This window comes from Mastigoproctus giganteus, chromosome 2 (assembly GCF_048544385.1).
Source record: "Mastigoproctus giganteus isolate SK-2022 chromosome 2, ASM4854438v1, whole genome shotgun sequence".
Taxonomy (NCBI): domain Eukaryota; kingdom Metazoa; phylum Arthropoda; class Arachnida; order Uropygi; family Thelyphonidae; genus Mastigoproctus; species Mastigoproctus giganteus.
In genome coordinates, this window is record NC_143576.1 from 76,745,085 (window position 1) to 76,760,597 (window position 15,513).

At 39.0% G+C, this 15,513-nt stretch overlaps 1 protein-coding gene across 1 annotated transcript in view; it reads right to left on the bottom strand.

The window, feature by feature from the left end:
* The window catches only part of LOC150089351 (uncharacterized), a 326,575-nt gene extending 311,523 nt beyond the window's left edge, over nt 1-15,052 (bottom strand). Inside the window, exon 1 of the transcript XR_016546663.1 lies at nt 14,406-15,052. The gene's annotated coding sequence lies outside the window, so the exon portion shown is untranslated. The remainder of the gene's footprint in view (nt 1-14,405) is intronic.
* Between the last annotated feature and the right edge of the window lie 461 nt (nt 15,053-15,513).

The following is a 15,513-nucleotide window of genomic DNA, read 5'->3' on the forward strand; positions in this document are numbered from 1 at the left end:
TTCTTCCATTGACTGGAAATCCTATCCATAGTTTTGCCGATGATAGCACATTGCATTCAACTTTCCATTTTAAGAAACCTTGTCCAGCTCAATCAGCTTCAAGTTCTCGAAAATCTGCTGCCAATTCCTTAAATGCCGATCTTCAGGTAATTCTCCAGTGGGGCAAAGACAACTTAGTTGATTTCAACCCTTCTAAAACTCAGTCTTGTCTTATATCTCGCAAAAAAGGATTCTTCTGCTCCTATGCTTATCTTTAGTGACACTCCGATTTCTAGGCAAAATGATATATCTCTTTTGGGGATTACCCTGACTTCTAATCTCTCTTGGCACAAGCACATTACAAATATTGCTTCCTCTGCATCTAAAAAACTTGGTTTTCTCTTTCGCTCTCGACGTTACTTTCCTTCCAAACAGCTGCTCACTCTGTATAAATCGCAAATACGCCCTGCCATGGAATATTGTTCCCACATCTGGGGTGGTGCCCCCAAAACACCTCTCTCAGGCTTCTTGATTCCATTCAGAAGAGGGCAGTTAGGTTAATTAATGATTCATCTCTAACAGAGTCTCTCCACTCGCTTTCTCATAGACGCACCGTTTCTGCTGCATGCCTCTTCTACAGATACTTCCATGGGCACTGTTCTTCTGAATTGGCTTCTATAATTCCTGCTCTCTCTTTCAAAACAGTCCGAACACGTGCCGCCACTAGCCAACATCCATTTACTGTCCAACTTCATACACACAGAACCAACTTTTCATCTTCCTCATTTATTCATTCAACTGCCATTTTCTGGAACAACCTTCCTTCATACGTATTTCCTGAAAATTACAATCTACAGAAGTTAAAATCCAATGTCAACAAGTATCTTTTTTCGTCTTCTTAACCTCAAACCCAAGCACGGTACTAAGTACTATAGGTTCTAATACCTCTCGTGTTTGGGGTTCACATTAAAAAAAAAAAAAAAAAAATCCACTCCCTGAATAACTCCTCATGGGTGAATGTAGATGCAAAATACTCATTTAGTTTGTTAACCACCTGAGCAGGATCATCGACAGTTGAACCATCAATATGCAATGGACCAATCTGATTCATCCCTTTTGCACTGTTGGGTACTGGTGGTATGAAGTGGCTAGTATGCATAAATGTTGACTAAAAGGTGATCCAACAGTACATTGCAGCCTGAATAGCATACAGGGAATCCAGTCAGTCCCCTGTAGATCACTGTTAAAATTAACAGATGAATTCTTGGCTACGCAGGTTGCACTGACAAATGAAATAGGAAATAGTAAAACAATATACTTATCATAATGGTAAAATAGTGTACAGCAACAGCCAAAAGAAAGTATTAATATAATCTGTTTTATTGTGCTTAGAAAATGGTGCCTACCCGGGCACAAAATTGATACCATATGGTTAAGACTAGCATAATTAATAAAACACTTGTGTACACTGTGAAGGTGATGGGTGCCTGTTGACACACAGGGCCATTATCCAAGAACAATGAAATGTGATAGTGCATTGCTGGAGGCTGGTGAGTGAGGCAGCTTGCTGCACAAAACTGTTGACCAGGGCCGGCCAGAACAAAAGCGGGGCCCGGTGCAAAGTCGACTTGCGGGGCCTTGATACAAATTCGTACAACAAAATAATTTATTGCATTTTGATATTTTTTACATTGCACAAATTGGTTTAGTAAAGATTACATGAAAATGATAAATAATTAAATTATTTTAATAAACTTAACATTTCAATCACAAAAAAATCTTTAATAAATCAAATAAAAAAATAATTGCTTCATATACTTATAAAATACAATTTGGTATGCGACTTAATCGAATAAGGTCACAATATGTGACTTTTGTTTCATTTCTTACATGTTTTATAGCAAATTCGTTGATAATATCATCATAATTTAGTTTTTTGGCTATTTCGGATTCAATAGATAAAATGGCTAAGGAGGTAAATCGTTCTTGACTAATGCTAGATCTCAAGTAATTTTTTATTATTTTTAATCTTGAGAAAGATCTTTCTGCAGATGCGAAGGTAATTGGTAAGGTTAATATAATTTTCAGAACAGTAACAAAATTTGGATACAATTCAAATAAATTATTTTTCAGTAAATATTGTAATATTTGTAATATTGTGATCCTGGAAGGCAAAACTCGACGACAAATTTTGATTTCATTAAAGAAATCAATGCAATCAATATCGTCTTGCAAGGTAGCATTTAAGTCTTTGCAACATTTAAGAAGATCGTTTTCAGTCAGTTTTTGAATATTATCCGAATTATATAAAAACCATATGATGTCTCATGTTCCTGATAGATTTCGAATCTTTTCTTAAAAGAAATAATCGCACTATCGATTATGACTAGAAAATATTGAATTCTGAAATATTCTTCCCCTGATGAAATAGGCTGATCGGTTCCTTCATAACAAAATTGTTTTGTTTTTCATCCAGTTCTTTGATTCTTAAATTCAGATATCACTTGTAATTCTTCAGCTATTTCCTTTGCAATTATTAAAGAAGATTTGAATCCCGATTCACGATACTGTTCAAAAAATTTTAAAAGGCCTTTTAAACGTGAATTTGCAGTACCAATATCTATATTTGAATTTTGAAATGTCTTGCTCACAATATTTACTTCATTCAGTATGTCATACAAAATGACCAAACTTAATAAAAATTCAAATGAAGTAAGTTTATTTTCGATTGATTGGATTTCGGATTTCGTTTTCATGTCACTGGTCTGTTCATAAAGGTATTTCAAAGCTAGAGAAAATTGTGGTACTTGGTATCTCACAGATTTCACACTTTCGAGGCGACATTCCCACCTCGTTGCTGACAGTGGTTTTGGAGTAAGATGTTTGACACGCTCTTTTAATATATCCCAGCGTATAACAGAACTTGCAAAAATATTATACATGCTTTGTAAAGTCGCAAAAAATGAATTTGCAAGAGAAGATAATTTTTAAATGTCTCCAAGAACTAAATTTCAAATTATGACTTCCGCAGGGCATATACTGTGCTTTGGAATTCTTTTGTAGGATAAGTGCTTTGGTCAAAAAAGTATTAATAACTTAAAATTTTCCGCAAGAATACCGGACAATCCTAATCATACAATCAATACGCTTGATCTTTTTCTCACAAACAACCCTTCTAAGTACAAGGTTGAAGTGAGAGGTCCTTTAGGCACTTCAGATCACAACTTGGTGATTGTCTCTTCTCCAATGGAACCTTTATCTCATGGCTATTCCCAACCTCGTGTTGTTTTGCATTACAAGAATGCAAAATGGGACGACCTGCGAGATTTCTTTTCTTCTTTTCCTTGGTCGGATTACTGTTTCAAAACTTCTGATCTCAACGTTTGCTCAGATCGTGTCAGTGAAATTATTCTTGCAGGAATGGAATCCTTTATCCCACACTCCACGTTAAAATCTCGTCCTTTATCTAAACCTTGGTTTTCCAATAAATGTGCTAAGGCTGTCCAAGAGAAGAATGTTGCATATCGTAATTGGCTTGTTTCTAATTCTTCAGTTTCATTTTCTGCCTACACCAAAGCTCGCAACAATTGTAAAGCAGTTATTAATCAGTCCAAACTAGAGTTTGAACAGGCTAAGAGTAGAAAACTTGCTACTTGCCCTAATGCTAGCCAAGCATTCTGGTCTCTTGCCAAAGCTATTGGCCGCAACTTTTACCCATCTCTGCTCCCACCTCTGTCCAAACCAGATGGTTCTGTTGTCACTTCAGCCAAGGATAAAGCTGACCTGCTAGCATCCCATTTTTCTTCCAGCTCATGTATTAATGATCTTGGTAAAACACCTCCCACCATTCCTAACACGCTCCATTCAATGCCTCCTGTGGTCTTCCGTCAAAAGGATATCAGAAGGATTTTGATGAATCTTGATGCTAAGAAAGCTCCAGGTCCTGATGATATTTCTCCACTTGTTCTTAAAACCTGTGCTCCTGAACTTACTCCTATTCTTTGCCGCCTTTTTTCACTTTCTTATTCCAATGGTGTTTTTCCTTCTGCTTGGAAATTTGCTCATATCCAGCCAGTTCCTAAAAAGGGTGGCAAATCCCTCCAATCCAATTATTGTCCCATCGCAATTACTTCTACTCTTTCTAAAGTAATGGAGAAATCAATTAACCGCCAAATCTTAAACTACCTAGAAACCTTCCGTCTGATCAACTATCGCCAGTATGGATTCCGTCAGTGTCGATCCACTGGAGATATTCTGGCTTATGTTACCCATTTATGGACTAATTCAATGGAAAGGTTTGGTGAAACCCAAGTAGTTGCTCTTGACATCTCAAAGGCTTTCGATCGTGTTTGGCATAAAGGTCTTCTAAACAAGCTTCCATCTTATGGTTTGCCAACTGTTTTAGTAATTGGTTATCCAGTTTTCTCTCTGATCGCTCACTGAGGGTGATGGTAGATGGCTCTCTGTCTTCTAACTTCTCCACTAATGCCGGTGTTCCCAAAGGTTCAGTTCTTTCCCCCACTCTTTTCCTGTTGTATATCAATGACCTTCTTCCATTAACTGGAAATCCTATCCATAGTTTTGCCGATGATAGCACATTGCATTCAACTTTCCATTTTGAGAAACCTTGTCCTGCTCAATCAGCTTCAACTTCTCGAAAATCTGCTGCCAATTCCTTAAGTGCCGATCTTCAGGTAATTGGGGCAAAGACAACTTAGTTGATTTCAGCCCTTTTAAAACTCAGTCTTGTCTTATATCTCACAAAAAGGATTCTTCTGCTCCTATGCTAATCTTTAGTGACACTCCAATTTCTAGGCAAAAGGATATATCTCTTTTGGGGATTACCCTGACTTCTAATCTCCTTGGCACAAGCACATTACAAATATTGCTTCCTGTGCATCTAAAAAACTTGGTTTTCTCTTTCGCTCTGGGCGTTACGTTTCTTGCAAACAGCTGCTCACTCTGTATAAATCACAAATACGCCCTGCCATGGAATATTGTTCCCACATCTGGGGTGGTATCCCCAAAACCTCTCTCAGGCTTCTTGATTCCATTCAGAAGATGGCAATTAGGTTAATTAATGACTCATCTCTAACAGAGTCTCCCCACTCGCTCTCTCATAGACGTGCTGTTTCTACTGCATGGCTCTTCTACAGATACTTCCATGGGCACTGTTCTTCTGAATTGGCTTCTATAATTCCCGCTCTCTCTTTCAAAACAGTCCGAACACGTGCCGCCACCAGCCAACATCCATTTACTGTCCAACTTCAAACCCACAGAACCAACTTTTCATCTTCCTCATTTATTCATTCAACTGCCGTTTTCTGGAACAACCCTCCTTCATACGTATTTCCTGAAAATTACAGTGTACAGAAGTTCAAGTCCAATGTCAACAAATATCTTCTTTCGTCTGCTCAACCTCCAACCCAAGCACGGTACTAATACCTCTCGTGTTTGGGGTTCACATAAAAAAAAAAAAACCATATAATCGTACGTCTGAGCGACTTGGAAGGAGAGATATTTTAAATATATTTGAAATAAAATATATTTTTTCGTGTTCTTTGGAGAATTCTTGGCGGGATTTCAGATAATGTTAATAACATGATTATTGACATTTTATTTCTTATGTATATTAAAATTATGGCGATGTCGCTAGATTTTGCGACAGTATTAAAACAAAAAAAAAAAAAAATGAAACCATTTTTATTTTGCAAAATCAGTCAGGGGCGCGGGGCATTGTGCGCTCGCACCGTTCGCACCGCCCTCGGGCCGGCTCTGCTGTTGACTATAGGTGACCCAACCCCATGTACTTTATATTGTATTATTAAAAAATGTCCCACTGTAACTTAGAACATAATGCCCTCTCAGGCATAACAAACAGATTCTGTAGGGCTGACTGCCATAGTTAACATCCCACAATACTGTGTACAATGTGAATGTAATGTGTGCCTACTGCAACACAAGCCCTTTTTCCAGTGACAATGAAATGTTGCTGCATTGTTTGGTGCTGGTTTGGGTGAAGTGGCTGGTACACATAAATGTTGACCAAAAGGTGATCCAACTGCATGTTGCAGCCTGAATGGCTAAGATTAACATAATTGATAATTAATAATAGTACTTGGGTACAATGGGAAGGTAATGGGTGCCTGTTGACACACAGGGCCATTATCCAAGAACAATGAAATGTGATAGTGCATTGCTGGAGGCTGGTGAGTGAGGCAGCTTGCTGCACAAAACTGTTGACTAAAGGTGACCCAACCCCATGTACTTTATAATGTATTATTAAAAAATGTCCCACTGTAACTTAGAACATAGTGCCCTCTCAGGCATAACAAACAGATTCTGTAGGGCTGACTGCCATAGATAACATCCCACAATACTTGTGTACAATGTGAATGTAATGTGTGCCTACTGCAACACAAGCCCCTTTCCAGTAGCAATGAAATGTTGCTGCATTGTTGGGTGCTGCTTGGGTGAAGTGGCTGGTACACATAAATGTTGACCAAAAGGTGATCCAACTGCATGTTGCAGCCTGAATGGCTAAGATTAACATAATTGATAATCAATAGTACTTAGGTACAATGGGAAGGTAATGGGTGCCTGTTGACACACAGGGCCATTATCCAAGAACAATGAAATGTGATAGTGCATTGCTGGAGGCTGGTGAGTGAGGCAGCTTGCTGCACAAAACTGTTGACTAAAGGTGACCCAACCCCATGTACTTTATATTGTATTACTAAAAAATGTCCTACTGAAACTTAGAACATAGTGCCCTCCCAGGCACAACAAACAGATCCTGTAGGGCTGACTGCCATAGTTAACATCCCACAATACTGGGTACTTAGTTGATTTCAACCCTTCTAAAACTCAATCTTGTCTTCTATCTCACAAAAAGGATTCTTCTGCTCCTATGCTTATCTTTAGTGACACTCCGATTTCTAGGCAAAATGATATATCTCTTTTGGGGATTACCCTGACTTCTAATCTCTCTTGGCACAAGCACATTACAAATATTGCTTCCTCTGCATCTAAAAAACTTGGTTTTCTCTTTCGCTCTCGACGTTACTTTTTTTCCAAACAGCTGCTCACTCTGTATAAATCGCAAATCCGCCCTGCCATGGAATATTGTTCCCACATCTGGGGTGGTGCCCCCAAATGTGGGAACTGTGCCTGCTGCAACACAAGCCCTTTGTCCAGAAACAATGAAATGTTGCTACATTGTAGGGTGCTGGTTGGGTGAAGTGGCTGGTACACATAAATGTTGACCAAAAGGTGATCCAACTGCATGTTGCAGCCTGAATGGCTAAGATTAACATAATTGAAAATCAATAGTACTTGGGTACAATGGGAAGGTAATGGGTGCCTGTTGACACACAGGACCATATTCAAGAACAATGAAATGTGATAGTGTATTGCTGGGGACTGCTGGGTGAGGCAGCTTGCTATACAAAATATGTTGATTAAAAGCTGACCCAACTGCATGAACTATTAAACTGTACCATTGCAATGTCCTACTGTAATCCAGAACATAGTGCCCTCTTAGGCACAATAAACAGATCCTGTTGGGCTATGACTGGTATAGCCAAAGTCCTAAATTACTTGGGTAAAACAAGAATTAATGTCTGTCTGCAAAAACACAAGACCCTATCTAGAAACAATGAAATGCTTACTGCATTGTGGGTACTGGTAGTATGAAATGGCTATAAACACAAATGTTGACCAAAAAGGTAAACTAACTGCTTACTGCAGCCTGAATAGCATATGGGCTGGTGTCTGTTGCTTCAATGGGCATCCAGCCAGTCCCCTGTAGCTCATAGCTATAAATTATAGAGCTGTTCTTGGCTAAGCAGGATGCACTGTAAATTGAAACATGGATGAGTAAACAATGTACTAAACAAAATGGCTAAATGGCTCACAGCTGCAGCCAAAAAGAATGTATTAGTATAATATCCTTGGAATACAGTGCCTACCCATGCACAAAAATAGATACTATATGGTTAAGACTGTACAGTTAATAACCTGTAATACTGGTCACACTGTGAAGGAAATGGGTGGCTGATGTCACACAGGGCCTCGACCCAGCAACAATGAAATGAGATGGTGCTTGCTGGGGAATGCTGAGAGAGACAGCTTGCTAAACATAACCTGTTTAAAAGGTCATCCAACTGCACGCCACACCACACCACAAATAGCAGGTGGGCCGGTGTCTGATGTTCCGTGGACACCCAGTCAGCCCCTGTAGCTCATTGCTACAAACAAAGCTGAATTCCTGACTATGCAGGATGCTCTGATAAATATGGACAAGTAAATAATACATTAATCACAGAGGCTATATGGTTAAAGCAGCAGATTAAATGAATGGATCAGGATAATCTGCCTTACTGCAACTCGGAACATAGCGCCCACTCAGGCACAACATACAGATACTGTTGGGTATGACCAGAACAGATAATACCGAAAACACTTGTATACACTGTAAAGGTAATGTATGTATGTAATAAAAGTACTGGGCTCCTCCACTAGGACAGGATTGGGCCCTGCGAGTGCAGAAACCCAGGTAACAAAACACAGTTAACCAAAAACTATGGCCTGAAGGGCCAAATCCTCTGTTCTGTTAAATATGGAAATAACCAAGAGGGCCGGGCTCCTCCACTAGGACAGGATTGGGCCCTGCAAGTGCAGGAGCCCTGGATATCAAGTATAAACCAAACGCCCACCTAGGGCTGGATTACGATGTATGCACCCCTGAAGTATCCTTAGGTGAACTGTAAAAAATCATTGCCGGCATGCTCTGTAGATGCATGGGGAAACCTGTGCGTCTGAGTTATGCAGGTGCTTACCATTGTACCAATTGAATAAAATTGAAAGTAAGAGGGCCAGGCTCTGCCACTAGGACAGGATTGGGCCCTGCGAGTGCAAGATCCCTGGCCACCAATAACATACTCAAAGCCCGCTCCAGGACAGGATTAAGCCCTGCAGGAGCCTGGGCACAGAAAGATAAAAACCAAGCACCAACATTACAATGTTTCTAATTATTTAGCTTATCTTAGTTTTTCTTCTCTAATTTATAGGCTATCTATTTTATTTTATCATCCCTATATCAGTTTGTTTTATCCTTCTAGTTTACTGTTATCTTCATTTTAGGTTACTTACTTTACTTATTCTACCTCACCCTACGCTATTTATTATTATAATTTCTTACTCTGTTCCACAATTTCCTCCCCTAAACCAAATTAAATATAAGAAGTAAACTCCCACCAATTAGCGAAGTAGAAACTGGCTGCCTCCACGTGGCTAGGGACGGTAGCGGGGGATCGGGGCACATCTGCCCTCGGCCCCCTGCTGCTAAATGCCAGTCGTCAGCCACAAACAACATAACCACACACAACACACACCATAATGAACACCGAGTAATACCCTAAAATAAAACTATTAAATTCTCTTGCCCCCCCCCCTTTTTTTTCCACTCATTCTTTCCCCCCTTCTTCTATTATCCTTCCTCCTTTACATCCTTTCCTTAGAAGAATTCTAAATCATACTGCTGGCAAAAAACAAGCTTAACAAACGGCGGACATAGGGGACACCCTGGAAACCGCCAGTAACGTACAAAAATACTTTGCAGTACCTTCTGATTTATTTATTTATTTTATTTTTATAGGCCCTTGCCACTGAAATCTTAGGAAATTAGGTGGCAGGGCCTGCCAGAGTACTTACTTCTAATGCAATCACTCTATGCCTAACCTGCCTCCTTGGGGCTAAGTGTGGCCAATGGGGGGGGGTCCCACTAGGGGCCCAACGGCTAAAAGGACAGAGGAACAACACATGACACTACACAACATAAACATCTACCTTACACTTTTTAAAATCTCTGGCCTTCACAGTGTTCTGTGTTTCACAAACAGAGTACACAACACGGAGATGGGGGGGAACCCCTGGCACCATTAGACAATGAACACTTTACACACAGTAGCTTGTGATGAAGGAAATCACCTGTGGGAGATAAGACATTCTGGTTAATAACTCGGGAACCAAGCTGTTGCTGTTTGGTTTTTAGGAGCATTAGCATCTAAGGCCATCCTGCTGCGTGGGGGGGATATGCGGTGGTCATTCCCCGACCTTTCCGCATCCCCGACCCCAGTCTAATCAAGAAGTGTGCGCTACACACTGCTACACCTGCCCACCCGGCTATGGGGGCACTAAGGGAACCAAGCATTTCCGGAACTATGTTGATATAAAATAGTTTTATTGTCTACATACGAGGAACTCATTCCTGAAGTTATGCCGTGTATTTTTGAGACACCCTGTATATCTAAATTATTATATCTTGTATTAGTCATATCTTACTGCCCATGTGGTGCTGAAAATTTTTTGGAAGCAAAAGATAAATATTGTGCAACATTTATTTAAACATGACACATGCCCAGTTTTCAATTTTTGATATGCACAATTTTAGTCATTTCAGTTGCTCCTTGTTTTTTTATTGTTGTATGATAAAGTGGGTAGTAAATTTATAAATTTGAAAAATACTAACAGTTAAACTTCAGAGATACATTTACAAGATGTTCAAATTATTTTATTTTATTTTTTTCCAGTTATTATTTTATAAATACATTCTTCAGTCAAGGTTTTTCACTGTTCATTACAAATACATATTGGGTAATGTCATGAAGAGGACAAAAAGTTTGCAATACAGCATCATTACTATAGGATCTTATATTGCAAAATCCTTCACAAGTTGCCTAGCCTTGCACTTTAAAATAACTAATGTAGTAGTAGTGGCATGTGATGCAAGAAAGCAAATGTATGAGCTTATGCAGCATCAGCAAAAAAAAAAAAAAAAAAAACCACACCACTCCCTCCAAATGCCTGTCCAGTTCCTCCTTACATTTATTCAACCTATCAACTTCCACAAAGACAGATGGAAGTTTGTTCCAGCAATTAACCACCCGCTGGCTAAAGGCAAATTTCCACACAGCTATTCTACATCTGTCTTTTCTTAATTTGAATTTATGGCCCCTTAGGTTCGTAATCTGAACAAGTGGAAGGATCCCATCAGAATTAAGCGTGCTCAACCCATTCAAGGCCTTATACACCTCAATCAGATCACCGCGCAGGTGCCTAGTCTCCAACCACTGCAATTTGCAGAACTTAAGCCTCTCTTGGTAAGAGGATCCCTTCATTCCCTTCACCAATCTTGTTGCCCTTCTGTATACACTCAAGTAAATCTACATCCTTCCTAAAATGAGGCCTCCAGACCTGTACACAGTACTCAAGGCGTGGCCATTGCCTTATACAGAGGGACAATCACCTCGTTCTCCCTGCTAGCAAAATTCCTATATATCATTGACAAAACCCCATGACCTGACCTGGCAGCCTGTCTGCATTGCTCAGAAAACTTCATATCTGACTGCACAATTACTCCCAGGTCTTTTTCATTTTCTACCACCTTAAGCGTAGTAACCACACAGTTGGTACGTTTCTCTGGGGTTACTTCTACCCATATGCAAGTACTTTGCATTTGTCAAGGTTAAACTTCAGTTGCCATTTCTTAGCGCATCTGCCCAAATTATCTAGATCCTGTTGTAGTAGCGCACTGCCATTACTGTCATTAACAACCCTGCCAACCTTTGTATCATCTGCAAACTTCGATCATTGATAAATATATTGAAATAAATATTGAAAAATATCATTGATAAATATACAAAACAACAGTGGATCTAACACCGAACCCTGTGGGACTCCACTAATAACATTAGTCCACAAAGAGCAGCGCCCATTGATTACCACCCTCTGTCTATATTTCAGACTATATTAAAATAACTACATTGGTATTGGTACTTTGTGATATAAAAACAATTTTAAATGCATGTTGGAAAGCCATATGGCCCAAGTTAGTCTGGAGTGATAATAGTATCCCATCAGCAGTGAATACATATTCTTTGATTATGTGATCTTGCACATTCATTCAGAAGGGAAGAGCTGATGATATGACCATTGGCAAAACTGAAGATATCTTGGTGGAATGAGGTTATAGGTTATACTGAAGATAACATGGTGCACATGGTTACCAATTCCATTCTTGGATATTCTAGGAGCAATTGTAATGAAGCACTTTTAACACTCATCACCAAAAGGATATATTCTTCTAGATATCGCTAGGGGAAAAAAAAAAAAAAAACTACTTTTGGATAATGATCCAAACACAAATCATGGCTTAAAATTATGCAAGGAATTAAAAAACAGATTTGCTTCATACCACGCAATTTACAAAGATCTGGGGGGGGGGGAGTAGTAGCATGTGTTGCAGGTAAACAAGCTCATGCAGCATCAGCCAAAAAAAAATTTCACGCATCCATTCCCTCTAAACATTTGTCTAGTTCCTCCTTGAATTTAATTAAGCTTGTTCCAGCAATCATCTACCTGCTGGCCAAAGGAAAATTTCCGCACATCTATTTTACAACTGTCTTTCCTCAATTTGAATTTATGCCCCTCGGGTTCTTAATCTGAGCAAGATGAGGAATTCCATTAGAATTGAGCCTGCTCAACCCATTCAAGACCTAATACACCTCACAGGTGCCTAGTCTCCAGACGCTGTAATTTGCTGAACTTAAGCCTTTCTTGGTAAGAGTACCCCTTCGTTCCCCTCACCAATCTTGTTGGCCTTCTCTGTACTTGCTCAAGCAACTCTACATCCTTCCTAAAATAGGCCTCCAGAACTGTACGCAGTACCCAAGGTGTGACTCGACCACTGCCTTATACAAAGCGATAATCACCACCTTTTCCCTACTAGCAAAATTCCTGTATATCATTGACAATTCCCCCATGACCTGCTCTGGCAGCCTGTCTGCACTGCTCAGAAAACTTCATATCTGACTGCACAATTACTCTTAGATCTTTTTCATTTTCTACCATCCTAAGTGTAGTACCACACATTTGGTATGCTTCTCTAGGGTTACTTCTACCCATACGCAGTTCTTTGCATTTGTCAATGTTAAACTTCAGTTGCAACTTCTCAGCCCATCTTTTCTATCTTGTTGCAGCAGCACACTGCCATTAACATCCCAAAATTTGACATTAAGCCTGATATACCTTCATCAATATCATTGATAAATATACAAAACAACAGTGGGCCCAACAATGAACCCTGACTCCACTAATAACATTAGTCCACGAACAGCAGTGTCCATTGATTACCACTACTGTCTTCTCCCACTCAACCACTCTTTTATCCATTGTACAATAGTATCAAAAGCTTTTCTGAAATCCAAGTATATGATATCAAAATTATATTTTGCATCCAGTTCCTTTGTAACCACATCATAGTATCCAATCAAATTTGTCAGACAAGACTTTCCCCTCAACAAATTCATGCTGTGTCTGAATTATTACAGCAGTTTTGTCTAGATGATCCCACAATGCTTCTTTAACCAGTGACTCCATTATTTTCCTTGGAATAGAAGTTAAACTAACAGGTCTGTAATTACTCGTGTCACCCTTTGATCCCCATTTATGAACTGGGGATAAATTTGCACGTCTCCAGTCTGTGGGAACTTTCCCTGAGTCCAAGGGTGCTCTCATAGTTATGGCTAAGGGTTTGCTTACATCCTTTGCCACCTCCTTTAACTGGATAGATCCATCCACCCCAGGTGCCTTTCTTATGTTTAACTATAACAATTTCTCCTCCACTTTGCATCAGTTATTACAAAATCATTAAGTCAGTTTAATAAGCTTCTGTCCTCCACTGCCCTTCAGAATTCCTCATGTATGAATGTGTGGGTGGCCCATGTTAATGGAGTTTATTGTAAGGAAACCAATAACTGGAGTTATATATACAGCAAGTGAATTGATAATGTCTAGGAGTGAAAAGGGTGCTGTGGTGGCAATTGTGACAAATAACTATTTCAACCGATTAATCAGAAAACAGTTTATTAGCAAGCGAATAAGATTCTAATTAGGGTCAAAATATTTAAAGAATTAATGGTGAAACTTTAGAACAGGAACCCCTCCCCCTTTCAAAATAGAGGAAAGAAGGCAGTCATTGACATGCCTAACCCGCTTTGGTTGTGTTAATTAGGGTGTTTATTTCCCCCCCCCCCCCGCTGTTTTAAAATCTGGAATTCGTTTACCTATTTTAAAACAGTGAGGGGGAAGGATAAACACCCTAAGACTGAGAGCGACCGTATTCTGAATTCAGCCAAATTAGTATTCCCAAATACTTCTATAACTGACAGAACTAGAATTTGTGATAAAAAATATATACGTAAAAATAAAACAGTCACTGTACGTTAAATTAATAATAGGATTATTTTGGAATCTAATCCCCCCTCACTTTCCCCATATAACTGATCGTCTCGATTTACACGGTGTTTTTGCGAATCTATTTACAATGTAAATCGAAATATAGGTGTACTAACTTAACAACTTACCCAAGTTAATGATTTTCAAGATTTGAAAAAATCTATTTTCTTGGGTGAAATCTTGAAATGGGCATTTGGTACAATGATATTTTATATAAGGAAAACAACCGGTTCTAAGAATGTGGTAATTTTCTCCATCGATCTTCCAATTAAAATGTGACAAGCCAAAGTGATCATTTATCACACTACTGTACTTGACAAAATAAGACGTCCAATGCGGCATTTTTTTATATCTAATGTGACACGAGAGAACTTCAGATGCAAAAGGCTTTTGATTAAGGTATTCTGGCCAAAGAAATGCTTTGAACTTCGTGATTGGTCCGCACGTAATTTTCCCTATATTTTTCATGATTTTCATCAATATTTCTTCTATTTAATTCATCAGTTTTTTTAGAGGATGCGGTGGAGGGGTGCAGTTCACCAAATACCCGATATGGTTTTTTACTTTCTCAAACGAGACCTTTTTTGACTGTTACGTACACGAAAAATCTGATGATATTCATATTCGGCTACGCGATATGCAGCATAAATCAAAACTTAACTGCTTGGATGGTTCACATAACACAATACAGAAAGTATTTACATCAACTTCCACATGCAGTTAACTGGAAAAGTTACTACTTGACTTACAGAGTAATATCTTACTTATCTATGGCCTGACTCATATTCTCGAAAGCAAATACAGTGCTGTACAGCAGTGTTTCTCAAAGGGTGTGCCGCGTCACATTAGTGTGCCGCAAAATTTTCCAAGTGTGCCGCGAAATTTAGAAATTTCTTCTTCTATGACTACGTAGGTGTGCCGCGAAATTTTTCTTCTTTGGAAAATGTGCCACGAGAGTAAAAAGATTGAGAAACACTGCTGTACAGTAGACTCCGATTCACAGGTCCTCAGTCCGAATAAACGAATGGCAGGTTAATCCGAAAACACGTGCAAAATAGCATTTATACGTTGTAAATTAAATTAAAAAAATATGCACTGTATACAGAACAGAGTAATATCTTATTATTCTGTGATATACAATATGTTCTATAAATGTTTATTAAACATTTACTTAGATAAAAAATCGGTAATATTCATTTGTCTTCTTGTTTTAAATTCGTTTTTGAAACAAAATCA